We start from the raw sequence: 20,839 nt of genomic DNA, 5'->3' as shown, positions 1-20,839 counted from the left end.
TTCATCTAGAATTTTTTTTAAATGTATACACTGCTGAGTTTCTGAAATAAATGCATATTCTAGTGTTATGCATGTAGCTGTCTGTGATTTCTAGATGTGAATGCAGTTTGGAGAGAAAGGTCCAATGTCTTACTGAAGGATAAATTCTGAATAGGTAGAAAAGGCAGAGATTATAACCTAGAGTAGTAAGTCAATAGCTATTTATTAAAAGAATGAATAAATTGCCTATGTATTCCTTCTACTGAAAAAGGTGGTACAAATACAGGACTGAATAAATAAATATAAACATTCATGTTTCAGATCTCTTTAGATGTCCAGTTCTTTTACATATAGGAACAGGACAAATTATATAGTATTTAAATTGGGAGAAAAGAAGTAATCTTTCCATATTGGGTCCTGTCTTTGATTTACTATGTATCATCTAGGAATTTTTTTTATTTTTCTTGCTTCCCTAAAAATGCACTATATATACTCCCTGGCTACACAGAGATCAGCTAATGAGAATATTCTAGTTAGTATCGTGCAGATGATTTACTTGTGGGCATGTTGGGCATAGTTCTCAACAACCCATGTCAATGCCCAAGCCAGTAAACACTAAACAGGTGATTCAACAGATTTTCAAGAATGAACAGGTTCTATTTCTCTTGTTTTTTAAAGCAAGCGAGAACAGTCTCTTACTCTGATTGAGGAACATAAGTATTGACAGAAGGAAAACCTAATGGCCTATTTGAGAACCATGAAGTTGAGTGAAATTTCCTTTTTCACCATTTTAAGCGAAAGACTCCCTTTAGGGTTCAATATATGTTTCGAGTGTGGTTAAAGTGAATACTTGAATAACATTTTAAAGAAAAAAAATCAGCACTCTTTGTTACTGCACTTCATAAAGAACTCACAAAGGAATTAGCTCAGAGAAAATAAAGATTAAACAATTGTGGCTGGGTTGTATGCTAGGAAAATGGGTCACTTATGCATACATATGTAATCACTCATTCAACAGATATAGGGAGCCCCTGCTGTTTGTAAATTAAATTATATGGGTCCCTCAACTGCCTATAGTTTAATGGGTTGGGAGATTATACACAACACCAAGCTAATAATAGTACAAAATGATTGCAGAAAAAATACTAAAAGGAAATGACAATGAAGTGTATGTTTAAAAGTACTCACTGGAGGTGGGGGGTGGGAGGGATTGGGTGGCTGGGTGATAGACATTGGGGAGGGTATGTGCTATGGTGAGCACTGTGAATTGTACAAGACTGATGAATCATGGATCTGTACCTCTGAAACAAATAATGCAATATATGTTAAGAAAAAAAAAAGAAGAAGAAGATAGCAGGAGGGGAAGAATGAAGGGGAGTAAGTCGGAGGCGGAGACGAACCATTAGAGACTATGGACTCTGAAAAACAAACTGAGGGTTCTAGAGGGGAGGAGGGTGGGGGGATGGGTAACCTGGTGATGGATATTAAAGAGGGCACATTCTGCGTGGAGCACTGGGTGTTATGAACAAACAATGAATCATGGAACACTACATCAGGAACTAATGATGTAATGTATGGTGATTAACATAACAATAAAAATTATTTTAAAAAATAAAATTAAAAGTACTTACTGGATGTCCACCGCGGGAGCTATTGAAGGGGAAATCATAAGTTAAAGTGGGTATTGAAAGATGGTAAGGAGTTGGATAAGAAGGGCAAGGCCCATTGATTGTTTTTTCCTTTTCTTAGGTGAGGAGGCAACATATGGAAACTCATATGCATGTCAAGTTTGGGGCAGAATAATGAGAGAACTCCAGCTGGAGCAGAAACATGAAAAGATAGGCATGGAATACAAAGTTGGAAAAAGTTTTGGGGAAAAAAACCATTTATGCAAGGCAAAGTAAGGTGTTTGGGTTTTAGACAGGAGGGCAAATGAAGGCAACTTGGATTAAGAGAAAAATCATAAGGTTTGAGGTAAGAGAGACTTGGATTTGTAGTCCAGCTCTCCTATATATGTATGTCTCTTTTTCCTCCTTATAAAAGAAGATGATATTATCAGGTAATTTTATTGTGAGTCTTAACTATAATAATACATATAAAGTAGTTGAGCCATATAAACCCTTACTACATATTAAAATATCATCCAACTCTTTCATTTTATGCTGTAAGTGGTTTATACTCTATAGTATAAAATTGTTGAGGTGGCTAATGGCTTGATAAAGACTATTTAAATAAGATAAATCTGACATCAATTTGGAAGTCTTGGAGGAAAGGACACTGGCTGGTAAAGCCATTTTATTGGGGTGGGGAATTTGAACCCCCTTAAAAATGCATGTACTACAATATAGATCCTTTGGGGAGAGGTACATGGGCTTCTGATCACTAAAACAGTCCATGACTCCCTGAAGGTTAAGGATCCTTGCATGTACTATGGAAGATGCTAGACTATGAAGGAGAAGAAAGAGAGGTAGAATATAATAATTCTATTTAATTATTGTATGTGCAAATTAAAGGAGTAATTGAAAATAACACTGAAATCTTAATCTTGTGTTACTGAGAGCATCATAATACCATTTCCAGAGAAAAGGGAGTCAGTTTGGAAGGGAAGCTTATATATTTGGCTATAAACAGGTTGAGTGTCGGTTATTTGCCAGAATTGCCAAGTAAAATCCTGACCAGACAGAGGTTTGCCCGGACTTAGGATGCAGGTCAGAGCGTGAGACAAAGATAGTTTAAGGCAAAGCCCCTCTGATGGTATTTCTTCTCCGAGGGTACGTGGCTAGAGCCAGGGGGTGCATAGAGCCATGGATAAAATGAGACAGCTTTGGGAATATATTTCAAAATATGGGGAAAATGTTTAAATTTTTTTACAATTCCAAACAATTGTTATGCACACTTGCAGTGAAGTGTTATAAAATTGAAAAAAAATGCTTTTAAGGTAAAACACAGGATGGAATGAATCTGCATTAATTACTGTTGCTGCCAGGAGTCATTCAGAAGAAAATTGTGAGAAAACTGCCACCGAAGGAGGTTAATTTTCTGAAAGGGTGAAAATAAAGTAAAATGAACAGAGGAGCAAGGACTACCCCAGAGCTGGAAGGTAGAAGGAAGAAAATCCAATTAAGGAGAACTTGTCAAAGAGGCAAGAAGATGCATCAGAAAAATAAAGTGTCAGAAACCTGGAGAAAGAGAATTTAAAGAATAGGTTGTCAATAATGTCAAAGGCAACGGGGAAGTCACACAAAATGAGAGCCAATGGGCACTAGAGTCGTCTTCCTAAACAAGTCTTTTAAACAGGTAATGTTGGGGACAACTGGGTGGCTCAGTTGGCTAAGCGTTCAGGTCAGGCCATGATCCCAGGGTCCTGGAATTAAGCGCCGGGTCACATCCCCTTGGGCTTCCTCATCAGTGGGTAATCTGCTTCTCCTTCTCCTTCTGCCCCTGCCCCTGCTTGTGCTTTCTCTCTCTCTCTCTCTCTCTCTCTCTCTCTCGCTCACTCTCTTTCTCTCTCAAATAAATGAATAAAATATTTAAAATAAAATAAAATAAAATAGGGACTCGTGGGTGGCTCAGTTGGTTAAGTGTCTGCCTTCAACTCAGGTCATGATCCCAGGGTCCTGGGATCTAGTCTCGAACTGGGCTCCCTGCCTCTCCCTCTTCCCCAGCCCCACTCATGCTCTCTTTCTTTCTCTCTCTCTCTCAAATAAAGTCTTTAAAAAGTAAAATAAGTAACGTTACAATGTTAAAGTTGTATGTAAAGATGCTTAGATCATGTTCGAGTAAGGTTTAATGCAGAAACTTTTCTACTTGTAGAAAGCCCTTCAAGAGATCGATAATCAATCATAAACGTGAATCTTTTGGGCAGATCATTTATTTTACGTTTTTACTCTCTCATCACAGCAACATGCAACTCAAATCTTAGAATCTGACCATCTCATCCAGTACAGACCCGATTAGAAGTTGAATACTGTCGAGATTAGAATAATTTATAACCTCAAAACTTGGCACCTTAGGGATAATGATAGGACAAATTAATTTTTGCTGTTGCTACAGAAATGGCTCAAATATCCAGAGCTCTGTTATCTAGACTCCTGCACTCATCAAAATGAAAACAAATACACAAAAAAAGATGAGAAACATACAAACCAGATATTCTATTATTATCATTGTTATTGTTAGATTAGGAAAACAATACATATCACTTTCACATTTCTAAGCTGCTAAAGCTGTACATATGCTGTAAAAACATTGTTGGAAGCCACTGCATCACAAGGAAATGCTCATAATATAGCCACTTTGCCTAACTCTCATATCTTTTCTCCAGAAAGGTGCAAAATCTGTGAGTGTTCAGGGGGAGGGCACAAACACCAAACTGGAAGTCAGGTCTTGCTTCCACTGCTTTTCTCTCATGACAAATGGTCTTTCTATGCATCCCAGTTGGTCTGTCTGTCGGTCCCCTCCCCAGCTGACCACTCTGGGCTTCAGCGTGATAATTTATGATAGGCAAGCAATTACATCTTTCTTCACAAACGTACTGTGAGGATTATACTTGATAACATCTCAACAAGTGCTTAGCATACTGCAGGCATTTGGTGAAATCAAAGTTCTTTCCATCATTCTCTTCTACCTTAGAGATCTTTTGGAACAATCAAGTGACATAAGCCACTACGTAGTACTTCAAGCATTCACATACAATAAAGAGGAGTTGAGGAGGGTGGAGAAAAAGAGAGAGAGAGGGAGATCGAGAGAGCTATTAAGGGAGGTTGAAAAAAGATGCTGCTTATTAGAAGGTTGTATTGAAAGACTACAGAGTAAAGGCCTAGGCTGGAATAGAGCTTCATGGCAGATACTGAAGAGAGACAAAATCTGGCCATTCTGCAGCTCCAGAAATGGATAAGATATTAGCATTGGTGGGGGGGGGGGCGACAAATTTCATATTTGAAAGCTCTCAAAGTCTTGGAGATTGAGGCAGCCATAGTTGGGATACAAATAGCTTGTCTAAATCTGTCTTCCGTGAAAGTGATAAAAGGGTAATAAAAGTGACAATTATTAAAGATATCAATAACTCTGATTTTCTTATAAGTAAGGCTAATGTTTCCCTTTAGATCAGATTCTAAAGAGACACTTACAGAAGAGAGTACTTTTTGCTTTTTATTTTTCTGCCAAGCAAAAAATGTACAATGAATTTCAAATATTTTTCAAGCTGATCCATGTATTTAAAGAGTGTAAGATAATGGTATTTTGTATGGTATTTTTTTGTACAATGCATGCTCGTCTTTTCTCATGAATGGTTTTCTCCCCTTGCTAATGAGTCATGACCTGTACTTTTCAAAAAATGAAACAAAACAAAACCCCCAGATTTTTAAGTGGTATTTTTTTTTTTTTACAGATCAACACTAAGTACAATGGTATCAGAAATGAACACTAGTTTTTAAAAAATCTATTAATAAATATATATTTATTAACTGGAGTCTATTTCAGGTAGCACTTTGGTATCTATTCTATTCAAGTTATATTATTAGATATAAATTTCTTTCTAGGCTGGATGGCATTAATTAGCAGTAACACATATTCAGCATCCAACCAATTCAACCAACATCCCAACCATATTCAACATGCAACCAAGGTAGGTCATTTGTTATGAAAGGTGTCAGGGGAGAGACTGATAGGTATGTGCAAAAGATTATGTCCACTCAGAAAACAAAAAACAAAAAACAACCCATATAAACTTTGGGTTTATTATACAAAAAGAAAGACTATCACATGAGGCTCCAGTTTAGATTTCTCTTTAACTCCAGTGCTCTAGGCCAATTATTTAAATTAGGTGTGGGAACTGATAGAAATATATTTGAAATGAATTAAAATGGGGGGTGTTTTATTATTATCAATAATTCTTATATGTTTTATAAATCTCTTTAGAGAAGATTTTCATCTAGTCTAGGGATTCTGATACTGGTAGGTGGAAAATGCAAACCACTAAATACAAATGAGGTTATATTAATGCCAGTGAGTGGTATTCATATAAGGAAAACTGAGTTGTACCACCAAATGAAGGAACGTACTTTATTGTGTTCTCATAAAAGAATTGGAGTTGAGTTGAGTGACTATTCAGCTCAGATTTTTCTTTTCTTTTTTTTTTTAAGATTTTATTTATTTGTTTGAGAGAGAGAGCGAGAGAGCGAACAAGAGAGCACAAGCAGGGTGAGCTGCAGAGGGACAGGAGAAGGAGGCTCCCAGCTGAGCAGGGAGCCCGAAGTGGGGCTCGATTCCAGTACCCTGGGATCATGACCTGAGCCAAAGGCAGACACCTAACTGATGGAGCCACACATGCTCCCCTCAGCTCAGATTTTTCTGACCATGATTTTTTTAAATATTTCATTCATTTATCAGATTATTTTCAAAATGTATACCCTGAATTTTGATTCAAGAAAATTGGTATGCTGTTTACGGTTGTTTTTTTAAAGATTTTTTTTTATTTGACAGAGAGAGAGCACAAACAGAGGGAGTGGCAGGCAGAGGGAGAAGCAAGGTCCCTGACAAGCAAGAAGCCCAATGTAGGACTTGATCCCAGGACCTTGGGATCATGACCTGAGCTAAAGGCAGACACTTAACCGACTGAGCCACCCAGGCATCCCTGTTTATGGGTTTATAAGAGTAAAAATATTTGTCCATTCTTTTCCATTTAACCAAACTTATAGGATAGAGCAAAGAGTGATGTTGAATTTAAGAAAAGAGAGAGCTTGGAGTGCAGGACCAGAGCCCCTATCAAAATGGTGAAGTAGGTGGATATGGTCCTAGCACTCACTCCCTTCCCTTTCTGTACTCCTAGTCCACCTCCTACAGCTGTCCAAACCCACCACCCCCACCAGCACAGACTCTGAAGTAAAATAAAGCAGTGTTTGAATTCCAAGTTGATCATTTTTTATCTACTTGAACTGGAAAAAATGACAAATTCTTCTACATTTTATAAATTTGGATCAAAGGAGAATACACAGAGACAACATAGAGTTGCCAGAAGAAATATAGTGCACCTAATCAAATTTTAATTTCAAGTTAATGATGAAAAAGAACAAATAATTTATTTCATATAAACATGTCCCAACTGTTGCATGGGACATACCTACACTAAACAATTATTTATTGTTTACTTGAAATTCGAATTTAACTGGGTGCACTCTATTTAATCTAATAAATCAACTTAAATTTCTGGTTAATGGTGAAAAACAACAAATAATTTATTTTATATAAATATGTCCCCAAATTGCATGGGATATAATTATATTAAGCAATTACTCATCATTTATCTGAAATTCAGATTTAACTGGGTGTCCTGTATTTTTATTTGCTAAATCTGGCAATTCCCTAACTAGCATGATCTCTGGCACATAATAGGAGCTGTGAAATATATCCAGAAGCAGAAAGAGCAAAGACTTTTGTAGGTAAATCTGGATTCAAATTCTGCTTTTACCAGAATTTTATTTTGTTCATAAGATCTTAGTCTGACTTTTCCAAGGCTGTGTCCTGGGCTCCGAATCTCTACTTTCTCGTCAACATCAATATTACACTGCTCTCCGTTGTTTCCTGCTTTGGAAATAAATACACTTACATTATAATAGGAGACTCTAAGATCTCTCTACCTAAACTCTTAGAAAGGAAGAACTTTCTATCCTCACCTTTTGAGGAGCTTTTTTGATTCCGCCTGTTGCCCTAGAAGAAGACACCTAGGAGAAGGCTCCTCTCCACAACACCTGCCTTTTCCTAAGTGTATGGGCATGGGACGGCAACAAGGATAATGTTTTTCCATAGCACCTCCAACCCTGCAAATCTGTGAGGCACTGTCACAATGATTTGTTTCTTAGATTTATGCTGACCAAAACTGTGCCTTTAGCATATCCCAGAAAAAGTAATCAAGGGAGTTCAAATCTGGTGAGTGTGGAACCCATTCCACAGGGCCACATCGGCAGATGGCAGATTTGGAAATTATCATACAATTAGTCCTTCACACTCTAGCGTAATGAGGTGGTACACCATCCTATGGGAACTCCTCAAAGTGACCTTCTAGCTTGTTGAGTGCAGGTGTTAATTGATCACTTAATATGTTGGTTTTGTATGGTAAACATTTATTTATTCTGGCTGGCATTTCTTACTGATACACATATATATGCTTTGTCGTTTAAACTTTTTAACCATCCTACAAGATATTATTATCACCATCTTGCAGATGAGAAACCTGAAGCAGAGAAAGGCTATATAACTTGTCCAGGATCGCAGTTAGTAATTGATGGAGTCAGTGTTTCAACTCAGGCAAAAGGAAGTTAGCGTCCATATTCTTTACTACTAAGCCAATGTTGCTGGGTATTATTGGAGTAATATATAGTAATAATGAAACCATTTCCTTGTGCAAGTATCGCTTCCATGGAATAAAGTCATTATTTACAGAGAGTTGTATTTTTATTTGTGATGGGATCTAAGCCAGAGTATTTCATTTTGAGAGGCGCTATTCATCACCTGTGGCTAAGAGTTAGCTGATGCCTCTGCCAATTGTCAGTGATTCAATTTATAGTCCAACAGAGGTTTTATTCAGTAATTATTTTTGATTTGTTTTCAAAGCTGTACTTCTACTTGCAAGCAATCTAAGTTTCTGTTTGTTTGTTTTGTTTTACAAAGGGACCAACATAATGGATACTTCACTGTTAAAATTGTATTTAAGTCTAAACATAGAAACCTGATTTGGAAGGCTGAGATAAAACATCCAAGAAAAGTCTTCTTTATAGATTTAAACACTCAGATTCTCACTTCAATTTGCAAAAGAAAAGTATTGAGCAAGAAGATTTAAGTGATTTTTAACTATGTTAAAAAAAACTATGATATTAAAAAAGAGAGAGAGAGAGAGAACAAAAACAATTGCTCTTTCTAACGTACTTTACATGGCCAAGGGGGAACCTTGCCTAGCTGACTGGAGGAAATTAGCTGTTGGTTTCAAAATCACTCTTTCCAGAGAAGTTGGGTGTGTGACTCAGATTTCCACACCGAGGTGGTCCTTGAGAGAAAACTTTAGATGTAGAAGAGGTTATGTTAAATTCTTTGGTATCACTTATTATTTCCTTCAGGCAAACCACATGTCAGAGAACCTCAATCTGAAAATGAAACGGGTTACATGCACTTCTTCCTCTTTCTTTTCAAAAGGTCTTTCTGTCTTTCAGTTTTCATGTGTGCTCTTGATTGCTATCTTTCTATAAATAGATGTACTTATCAGAATGAAAACATCATTCCAATCTTTAGTTGCAAGATCTTTTATATCCATCTCCTGGACAGAAGAAATGTGTTGTGATTCGAAACTAAACGTACAAATTGGCACACAGATTTCCACGCTTTTCAAATGTCTTGAGTAATCCAAATGAGGAGACAGACAAAGAAGAAAAATAAGGGGACAAGACCTAGCATTATTTGGGCACCCAGCATACCCCCCACACCAAGAAAGGTCTTTTGTGCATAGTATTAAATTTAGTCCTACATCATTTTATTGATGAGGCACCTGAAGGGTGGAGATATGAAAATAACTTTTTCCAAATTATGATTGTGATATAAATACAGGTACCAGGACTCTAAGTTAAAATAAAAACTCAGAATCTGTGGTATTTCCATTATACCACTCTTAGGAATTTAGGCATAGTGTTTGGGGCTAAGCACCCTGAAGATGGCTAATGATATGGAGAACCCTCCAAACCTCTAGAAAATTGAAATAAAAAAATCTTAATTTCTAAAAATATTTCCAAGTTAATGTTCTAGTAGTGGCTTGGCATCCATAAAAGACACCTAATTGGGAAAGTACATCATTAACCTTTGATACATGAGACTCCTGAATTATTTCACACATATTTGGGGTCAAATGTTAAGCATTTCGTTTCAAATATAAGATATATGCTTGGAAATTAGTTTGGCCAACCCTGGAACGTAGGAATTCTATTACCCTCAGACCTTTTTGGATTATAACCTATTTGGCATTATGCCATGCTTCATAATTGTGTTTGCTTTCTTCATAAGAACCACAGTTTCCTATTAGACAGGAAGTGATAGATTACTGTAATCCATGTAGTAGTTGCCTGTCAGTAGGGCATGTTTTTCATTAACATTGACTGCAATACATAAGGCTTAATTGTGGGACTTCTTTTTAATGTCTCATATATAGGGGAATAGAGCCATTGGATTCATTAATTCATTCAATTAATATTTACTTTATTGGGGGCTTTATTGAGAGCTAGACTTGTAAAGGCACTGAAGATATAATGGTGAATAAACACAGTCCAATGGGGGAGATACTAATCAAATAATTAGCAGTCATTGTAAAATTACAATTGTGATAAGTGCTAAGATATATGGTGCTCTGAGACAAGAGTTGTAGGGAAATTAACCTATGCAGAGAGATTGGGAAAGACTTCCCTAGAGGAGTGACGATTAATCTGAAATCTGAAGGATGAATAGGGGTAAACTAGGAGTGGGAGGAGATAAGAGGGTTTTATGCTTTGAATCCCAGTTGGGGGTAGTGGTGGTGGTGAGGGAGATAGCCAAGCAGCACAATGGGCTGGCGATCAGTAAGCTAGATGGGAGAGGTCAGGACAATTATGAAAGATTGGGTGGGAGATGAAAGGATTTCAAGCCTGGGATGGGATTCAAGAAGGAGTGACAAAATCAGATTTGTGTTGAAAATGATTGCATATATCTCTCTCCAGATGCAGTAGGAAAATGCATGAGAGGGAATAAGGATGGATGTCGGTAGCCCACTCAAGAGGTGTTGGCAGCAGTCCAGCCTAGAAGCGTTAGTAGCCTGACCAGGATGGTAGTGAGGATGGAAGTATAGATAGAACAGATTGGAGAGACGTCTATATTGTCTAGAAACAGACATTGGTGAGGAGTTAGATATGGAAAGATGGGAGATTAAGAAGAGGACTTATTTAGGATGACTCAGGCTTCTCACATTATAAACCTTATACTTCTCAGATGGAGGCACTGCTTCTTAAATACTTCCAGAAAAACAGCTTAACCTAAGAAAGTGAGTAAATTGCATTATTAAAAAAAAATACAGATTGCAGATGACAGATATAATGGAACCTGATCAGAGCTCTCAAAGCTATGCGTGTTTGGTGTGTTAGTTAGGAAGCAAACTACAAATTCCTTAAATTAGGTTGTGTCTGTATTGTGATGAGGAGAAGTGTCCTCAGATCTACATAACTGTTTCCCTATATATTTCTTCTCCCTGTACTTTTTGCACAAAAACAACAAAATCACAATATATTCTCTGGCTTTTTTACTTCTATAGGTTTTTCTTCCTTTTTGTTAAGTAAAGGCACCTATTCAAAGCAGAATAAATTTTGTCATTATGAACCCTATTAAATGAGTCCTCACCTGGGTGTGGTGGAGCTAGAGGTACTCAATGTCTATACTTCTTTTATCCTGAATAGTTAAAAGAAACTTCATTTTTTCCACGTTTTAGCACTTTTCCCCCCATTGGGAAATTCATTTAGTGAAGGAATACATTTTTACATAAGATTTTAGAGAAGAGAATTAGCATACGTAATTTATTCCAAGCCTAGCTTAATGTGATCTAAATCCCTAAAGATAGTGTCAGTAAATAGAATTATTAGAGGCCATCTCATTCATGAACATAGATGTTTCCCCTGAATTTAAAACTCATGGATGGTGTTTCATCCCCCTGTGTCTGGATGTGTGTCGATGAATTATCCTGGTCCTCCTACCTATGAACCACAGTAGATAAATCCAGAAATAAGAATTAATAATAATTTAGCCGGAGAAACACTGGTGGGAACTCTCAAGTAGTCACAAACCATTGTACAAAACAAAATTAATATATATTTGTTTAGGCTAATGCAGGAGTATGTAACTGCACTTAGGCAATGCTACAGATATCATAAGTTGTTCTGCTTTTCAGAAGGAAAGCAAAAGTTTAGGAATGGTGAATATTTAGATCACGAGCAGAAGGTTAAGATAAAATCATGACTTTTCCAAAGGTTGAGAGGGAAAAAAAAAAAGTTGAGAGGTGGTGGAGACAAAATTTGAGTTTTTGTGAAGGTTTCCTGTTAGAAGTCCTGTTTGAAATGTTGAAATCTGCAAATGTAATCAAACCTATATTCCTTTGTAACATATCTAAATGTATCCAGCTTCCAAGTAATTATTACTAATGCAATAAAGAAAAGCAACATCTTCAACTTCAGAATGGTATGATCAATGGGATAAGAGAAGAAAAGACTATAGAATTCAGAGAGTAACATGGAAGATGGATTTTTTACTTCTAAGAAAATGTCAGTGACTGCCAAGGGTCCCATTTCCAGACATCATGGTTTGATTATTTAGAGATGGGGCCCGAGAATCAGTATATTTAAGGTTCCCCAGTGATTCTGATGTGTAGTCTAGCTTGAGAATCACTTATCTCAGAAATAGTTACTCTAGCTATAAAAAATGTGTACAATGAATGAAACATGCCCTGTATAAAGCTTCCTGGATATAGTGGGGTTATATAGAATCTTTGTTCTAATGAAAATGGCTATAGCAGGTTTGAAATGAATTTGACACAAAAGTTTTTGTTTTTAATTTCTGCTATTATAACAACCTTAAAAAGAAACCTATGACTTTGGCATTAGTGTTATCCCTATTTTAGAGATAACAGTTGAAGTATAGAGGATAGAGAAAAAGTAAAAAAGCTTATCTAATTTCCAGAGCCATATACCTTAAAGGTGATGGGTTTGGGATTCAAGCCCATCTCCCTGATGCTGATGGCTAGGCTTGCAGTCTTTCTTATAAGATCACGCTGCCTGCAAGAGAAAAATGAAAATTGGAAGGATTGTGGATCCTGATATATTTGTATAGTGTTTTGCATTTTCAGAGCCATGTTTCTTTTGTAATTGCCAAGGGAGAAAGGGCAAATGCAATTTGCTTCTATAAACTTAAGAGGTGGTCTTCATAGAAGAAAGGCACATTTATGAGAAACTTCAAGAAGAGCTGGATTTGAATGCCTTTCCCATGTCGGTTCTCTTATTCAACATCTAAACCCATCAACTTAGATAGGATGCACATAAAATATCTGATATTCCTGACCATGGACCAAAATCTGGACTTGGACTTGGGTATCTGAAGCCTTCAGTTAACTTCTGGCTGGTAATTTGAATCCTGTCCATTGAAACTAAACCTCAAGTCCCCTATTCTTGTAAAAAGAGTCAAAGATTGAGACTAGTTAGTTTATAACCACACTTAAAACTTTTAAAAATGTTGTTTATACATTATATCAACATTAATTGTTGTGTTATAGCACCCAGGATGATGCCACGCCCATGCAGGCACTTTGTAAATCTTACTTGATGGTTTGATGATTTTGTATGGTTAAAAAACTTGCACAAAAAAAGTGGCTTTTATTACCTGGAATTTAGGGGAATATAAGATTTTTGCAAATAAAAGGCAGATCTTCTTACTCTCCTTAAGTAGTTTAACTTTCACAGAACATAGTTTACTTCTCTTTTTAACCTTTTTAAAACCATGCAGAATCTAAAGATAGGCTAAAATTACAGTAATATTCCATTCTGAGTGGAATGAAGCTAGTAAGAATACTCATAAAATTGCATTTGCTAAAATTTGTTGAGAACACAGTATGCCATAATATGTAATCTATCTAATTACACAGATTCTCTTAAAGGACACAACTATTCATGAGGAATGTAACACATTTCCAGTGAAGAAGTAGAAACTGGAGTGACATATCTAGGGTCATCCCTCTAATTAGATGGCAGGGCTGGAATTCAAACTTAAGGTTAATTTGAACCGTGGCCTCATGGGGTCTGAGTTTAGGGGAGTTAGCTTTAAACACACCAGCCCAGGACATTGCCAATATTCTCTCCAAGGTTATGTAACAGCCTGTGGCTTCTATGGACTATGTGGAAACAAATGTGAATATACATGGTTTCTTATGTCTATTCTTTGGTTAATTAAAGGTTTTGGTAGTTGTTATCTGCCTATACAGAAGGAAGAGATATACAATTATACAATACAAGGATGGTTTGAAATAATTCCAGGTTTTTCCTACCCACTGACCATGCAGAATCCAAATCCTTAATGTGCATAATGGAGCCAATACTTTGTTCTACTTTATAATTTCTCCTAAAATGCTCACAAATAAACTATTAGCTCATTCAAAATGGCTTGGGATAGAAGTAGCAACTGATGTTTAAATCTTACAACCAAGCCAGATCTGTGTAAGAGGGTATACTGCCTTATTACTGTCTTATTTTGATTGTATCAGCAAGTGGGAATCAATAGGTCAAACAAAACCTGTGAATTAGTGTTTACTTGTACACATGCTTTCTGCCTGAACGCGGTAATGTGATTCTTAGAAAAGATACTGTCATTAAGTAAGTCGTAATAGTACCTAAAATGTTTTGAATGCTCACTAAGTACTGAGCTCTCATTTATATGCTCCACATGGATAATCTCACAGCAGCCCTAGGGGGGAGGGCACTTACTGAGCCCATTTCACAGATGAGGTGATGTAACTTGCCCAACAGTGCACCTCTAGTAACTGGCAGAGCCATGCAGGCATTCTTCAGAGCTCACTCTGAACCTCTAAATGCTCTTTATAGGACGTTCTGTTATTATTGGAAGTCAAATGACTACATTATAAGCAATATAAGAAATATTAGTTGTTCTAGAACCAGAAAGTTCCAGGCTCTATTTTTTATGCCACCATTTATCCATCGATGTTCTTAAGCCTGAGAACTTTAGCTCTTGACCTAGCAGCTTGATGTTATTTAGTACAACTTGGCATTTGTAGGGCTCCCTTCCCACAAAGATAATTGATCTCACACAGATCATCAGCCTACTCTTGAACTGGCACAGAATTAGAAAACCCACAAGTTTCACATGAGGAAGAAGGCAAGCAAGTGAAAAGTCTTGCCCTAGGACATCTCTGAATTCACGAAGGGCTGAGGATTAGCACGAGGCATGTTACCTAAGCAGAGGAACCACTTATCTTTTCTGGAAATCCTGACAATATGAAGACTCAAGGAGGCAAAGACTCAATGACTCCAGGAAGAAAGAAAAGGTTATGAGAAAGAAAATATGGCCAGTTTTAGAGCCTGAAACAGATTCTTGTTTGGTGCTGGATATTGTTCAACCACATTAAAGTTCTCTACACTAGACTTGCTCAGTTGTGTTGGCAAACTCTGCCTCGGATGAGGCCTCAAGTAAATTGTGCTCAGTGGAGAGGAGAAAAAGAGCAAGATCACTGTAACTGTCTGGATTTCGTTAACCCAAAGACTCTAAGAAAAAAAAAATAAAGGTTTTCATGATTTGCATGATGATCTAACAAATACATTTTAGAAGAGGGTATTGCAAGGTTTATTTTTATTTTTTTTTTTACCAAGTGCATGTAAATTGATAGCTGCATTTATATAAAAATAAATCCATATATGTGTTTCTGGTACAGAGCCCTCATTGCAATATATTTTGTTTCGTTACTATAAGTATCATCACATTGGATCTTGCCTCCTTCCTTCCCCCCCATTACTACCCTCGCCCTGTGCACACTAAAAACACTTGTCCTATCATTTCATTGGGAACTAAAAAGAGAATAATTTCAGTTTCATGATTTAACTGAGATAGATGAAGTGGGAAAAAATTTATGTAATTCAAAGATATATACACACCCACATAAATATTCTTTGATTTGTTCTGGAGAAAGCTAAAAAGTAGGAGGTCCTCAAATATATAAACTTGATGTTTTGATTTTACCTAAAAAGAAGGACAAAAAAAGACTAAAAGTCTTTGCAGTAATCATGACATTCACCGAGGATAGGACCTGGGGATACATAGTATTCTACATGTTTGGATGGGATTTCAAATCACACTTTCTAATTCAACTCTGTGCTTTCTTGGTCTTTAAAGGTAGAGTGTTCTTTCCAAAGGGCATGGAATAAGTGAACTTTTAGTAAAGATGTTCCAGTAGAGTTATAAATCAGAATGCTTTGGATTGAATGTTTGTGTCCCTTTGAAATTTGTATGTTGAAACCCTAATCCCCAAAATGATATTATTTGGAGATGGGGCCTTTGGGAGATAATTAGTCTTAATGGGTCCTCATTATGGGGTTAGTGACATTACAAAAAAGAGTAAGAGACAAGAAAGCTCTCTCGCTGTGTCTCTCCAAGTGTGTGTGGAACATAATGAGAGGATGCCTATCTGCAAAGTGAGAGCATCACCAGACACCCAATCTGCCAGCAGCTTGATCTTGGACTTTCCAGCCTCCAAAAGTATGAAAAATAAATGTTTGTTGTTTAAGTCCCCTGGTCTATGGTATTTTGCTATAGCAGCTGAAGCAGGAAGTTAGGTCTGTTTTAGGCAACATAATAACCAAACTCAAGTTCACCTTTGCTGGGTGTTCATCTACCTCTGTCAGGACAGCATTTCCCTTCTGATACTCCTGCTTTTCTACCTTTCCTAATTCATGTCAAAGGGTTAGCTGAGTATTAAAGAGTTAGGGAGGACTGACTGAAGGGCTTTGCCTTTCAAAGATTTCTTCACATTTAGGAAATGAGAAGATTTTCAGGAGGGGGGGTCACTAAAGCATGCAACTATCTAGTTTAGTTGTAATTTAGGTTTTGAAATAAAGTAGTATTTAAATTCCAGTTTTGACCCTCCAAATTTTCTGACTATGGGCAAATCACCTTAACCTCTTTTGAGCCTAGTTTCCTAGTCTAAAAAAAAGCAACAGTAGCTACTTCATGTTGTGGATTAAGTGAGAATACTGGCAAGCACTGAGCATCACGTCTAGCTCATAAAAAGAAGTTAGTAGTCAGCAAGACTGGTATTTTGCAGAAGGGGTATCTGACTTGTATTCCTTTACATAGTAACATCTGTTACCAGAAACACAACTTGCTGTGGGAAACCTCGCCATACTAGTTGCAGATTATCAGAACTTGAGGAAACCTTACAGATCCACTGTAAACCACGTGGGAAAGGAGACTCCACAAGATGGATCAATTTGCCTTGGTCAGAGAGTAGGTAAGAGACTCAGGCGGGTCTCACCAGGAGCTTCTTACTGTAGCTCTCACTTACAGTTCTTCTCACTTCACTGAGAATTCCTGAGTCTCTAGGGAACTAAAGATGAGAACTTTCATTTTGAAGTAAAGTATGCATGATCATTAAATGTGTATTTTTGCATATGATTTAATGTTGACTCTCAAATTCTCCATTTCACATTTTTTATTTATATAGTAGTATTCCTTGATCAGCATTTTCCTTAACATCAAAATGTTATCCTTCATGGTAAATAAGATTATGAATAATTACCTGCCTTTTCTAAGCCTGAAATCTGTTTAAGAGCTGAGATCCAGTTTAAAAGACACACACACACACACACACACACACACACACACACACACGCAATATAGTACACAAATATCTTAATGATAAAAAGCATGCTGAATTACAGTTTCTGCTTAAGTTCAGGAAAGAAAGAGATTAATATGTTTTTGTGGTTGTTGTTTTTTTAAACATTCTGAATTATAAAGCCCAAACAGAAGACATCTATTGAGTGAATCCAACCTTTAGACAATTTTTTTATGAAGGAACAGATATGAATATTTTAGACTTTGCAGTCCAAAAGATAAATTCAAGGATTTGTGTAAGTACTTTATAACAAGAGAAAAAAACTAATTTTCACAATTTTATTGGCAAAATTCAAACAAAACAATAATAATAAGGGAATGATCTTCCAACAATACAGGTCTATTATTGCGAAAACTGAATTCTTTTATGAGGGGATAACATTTTGTGTAATTGAGATTCAAATTCTTGTTGCTTATCACCACACTGATTGCAAACACTCATCTTTAACAACAATTTTCATTTTACAGGCCCTACAGAAACAGCCTAGAGAAGAAGGATAAAGCAGCGAAACAAAGTTAGTCCACTAAAGGAAATGAATGTTATAGAGAGGATCAATAATTGACCCTGGGTGAGGGGGGGAGGGTGGGAAACAAAACAGAAAAAGAAAATGAAAAAAAGAGTAGGGATCAAAGAAGACACAAAAAGGACATACAATGAGGCAGAACCAATAAATGATTTCATATAGGAAATTCAAGTACTAAATTACACTAAGTCACAGATTAAAACACAATTTCTAAATCTTGCCTCCAATTATAATGCTCTTATTTTTAGAATATATATTATCACATCTAAATCTTTCCATCAATCCAGGATTTAAAAGACTTCTAAACCAAACAACACAATAAAACTCCTGGAAGTGAATGTTTCAGAGTCAAGCTGGAAAAAGAATGTCATCTGAGTTTAATTTTAGGGGACAAAGTAGTTTATAAGAAAATATTACTATTTCTGAACTTCATGTGGAAGCTTGGGTATAAAAGGGATCAAAATATGCCAGCCTAACATGTCACTTTATCATAAGGATCATTTTGAGTTGACAGCAACTGAGAAAAAACAGACACAGGAGTAGCTCTCTGTCCTTTCCCTATCTGCCTAAAATCAGGGCATAAATTCCCCTTATAAGATGTCTTCCCTCCACTACCAGCTATACCAGAAAGAGGACAACCCTTGTCACCAGAGATGAAGAAGTTATCAAGAGGAATCTGCATAAACAAATTTTACTGAATAACTCTTATCCACCCATATATTTACCCACTCACAATTTACTCCCCACTAGGAGCCACAGGGGAGGAGTAAATGTTTTCCTTTCTCCTGTCACTTTGCTACAATTTATTTTCCTTTGTTAAAATGGTATAAAGCCCTTGAATCTGACTGCTTCTTTGGGCTTTCATTTCTTTTCTGTGGAGCCCCTCATTGTGCTCATACAATTAAAATTTGTTATTTCCATTTTCCTGGTAATTGGTCATAATTTGCAATCTTCAGTTACAGAACATAAAGAGTTTTTCTGCCCCTACGTGTGCTTTTAAGTAATATAGAAAATATAGCAGAATCAAAGATAATACCTATGAAAAACCACTTTCACTTTTGGAATGTGAGGGCTAAGGGCAAGGAGTAACTGTGACAGAATGAAGGCCAAGTCTTTAAGAGACAACCACAAAAACACCTCAATTTTGTCAAATATTAAAGCTTCTAGTCTCTTTGTTGTCTGAACTCTCCTTTCCTAGCTTTATTTTCCATCTACTGTTTTTTTGTTTATCTAAATAACTGAAAATTTTTGTGTCTCCCCATGCTAAAATTGTAAGTAAATTCGTTCCAACTAAATTCTCATTAAGACAGTATCATTCCCTAGCCCAATATCATAAAAGCCATATATGAAAAGCCCACAGTGAATATCATTCTCAATGGGGAAAAACAGAGCTTTTCCCCTAAGGTCAGGAACACGACAGGGATGCCTACTCTCACCACTGTTGTTCAACATAGTATTAGAAGTCTTAGCCTCAGCAATCAGACAACAAAAAGAAATAAAAGGCATTCAAACTGGCAAAGAAGAAGTCAAACTCTCACTCTTCACAGATGACATGATACTTTATGTGGAAAACCCAAAAGACTCCACTCCAAAATTGCTAGAACTCACACAGGAATTCAGCAGCATGGCAGGATATGAAATCAATGCACAGAAATCAGTTGCATTTCTTTACCCTAACAATGAGGCAGAAGAAAGAGATATTAAGGAATTGATCCCGTTTATAATTGCAGCAAAAATCGTAAGATACCTAGGAATAAATCTAACCAAAGAGGTAAAGGATCTGTACTCAGAAAACTATAGAACACCTATGAAAGAAATGGAGGAAGACACAAAGAAATGGAAAAATGTTTCATACTTATGGATTGGAAGAATAAATATTGTTAAAATGTCTATGCTACCCAGAGTAATCTACACATTCAATGCAATCCCTACCAAAATACCATCAACATTTTTCACAGAGCTTGAACAAATAATCCAAAAATCCAGAAAAGGCCCTGAATATCCAGAAGAATGCTGAAAAAGAAAACCAAAGCTGATGCATCACAATGCCGGTCTTTAAGCTCTATTACAAAGCTGTAATCATCAAGGCAATATGGTACTGGCACAAAAACAGACACGTAGATCAATGGAACAGAATAGAGAAGCCAGAAATGGACCCTCAACTCTATGGTCAACTAATCTTTGACAAAGCAGGAAAGAATGTCCAATGAAAAAGGGACAGTCTCTTCAACAAATGGTGTTGGGAAAATTGGACAACCACATGCAGAAGAATGAAACTGGACCATTTTCTTACACCATACACAAAGATAAACTCAAAATGGATAAAAGACCTAAATGTGAGACATGAATCCATCAAAATCCTAGAGAGGAACACAGGCAGTGACCTCTGTGACCTTGGCCATAGTAACTTCTTGCTAGACACGTCTCCAAAGGCAAGAGAAACAAAGGCAAATATGAAGTATTGGGACTTCATCAAGATAAGAAGCTTTTGCACAGCAAAGGAAAGAGTTGACAAAATCAAAAGACAACCGACAGAATGGGAGAAGATATTTGCAAATGACATATCAGATAAAGGGCTATATCCAAAATCTATAAAGAACTTATCAAGCTCAACACCCAAAAATGAATAATCCAGTCAAGGCAGAGGACATGCACAGACATTTCTCCAAAAAGACATGCAAATGGCCAACAGACACATGAAACAATGCTCCACATCACTTGGCATCAGGGAAATACAAATCAAAACCACAATGAGATACCACCTCACACAAGTCAAAATGGCTAAAATTAACAACTCAGGAAACAGCAAATGTTGATGAGAATGCAGAGAAAGGGGAATCCTCTTACACTGTTGGTGGGAATGCAAGCTGGTGCAGCTGCTGTGGAAAACA

This window comes from Zalophus californianus, chromosome 1 (genome assembly GCF_009762305.2).
Source record: "Zalophus californianus isolate mZalCal1 chromosome 1, mZalCal1.pri.v2, whole genome shotgun sequence".
Classification (NCBI taxonomy): Eukaryota; Metazoa; Chordata; class Mammalia; order Carnivora; family Otariidae; genus Zalophus; species Zalophus californianus.
This window is presented reverse-complemented; position numbering follows the sequence as displayed.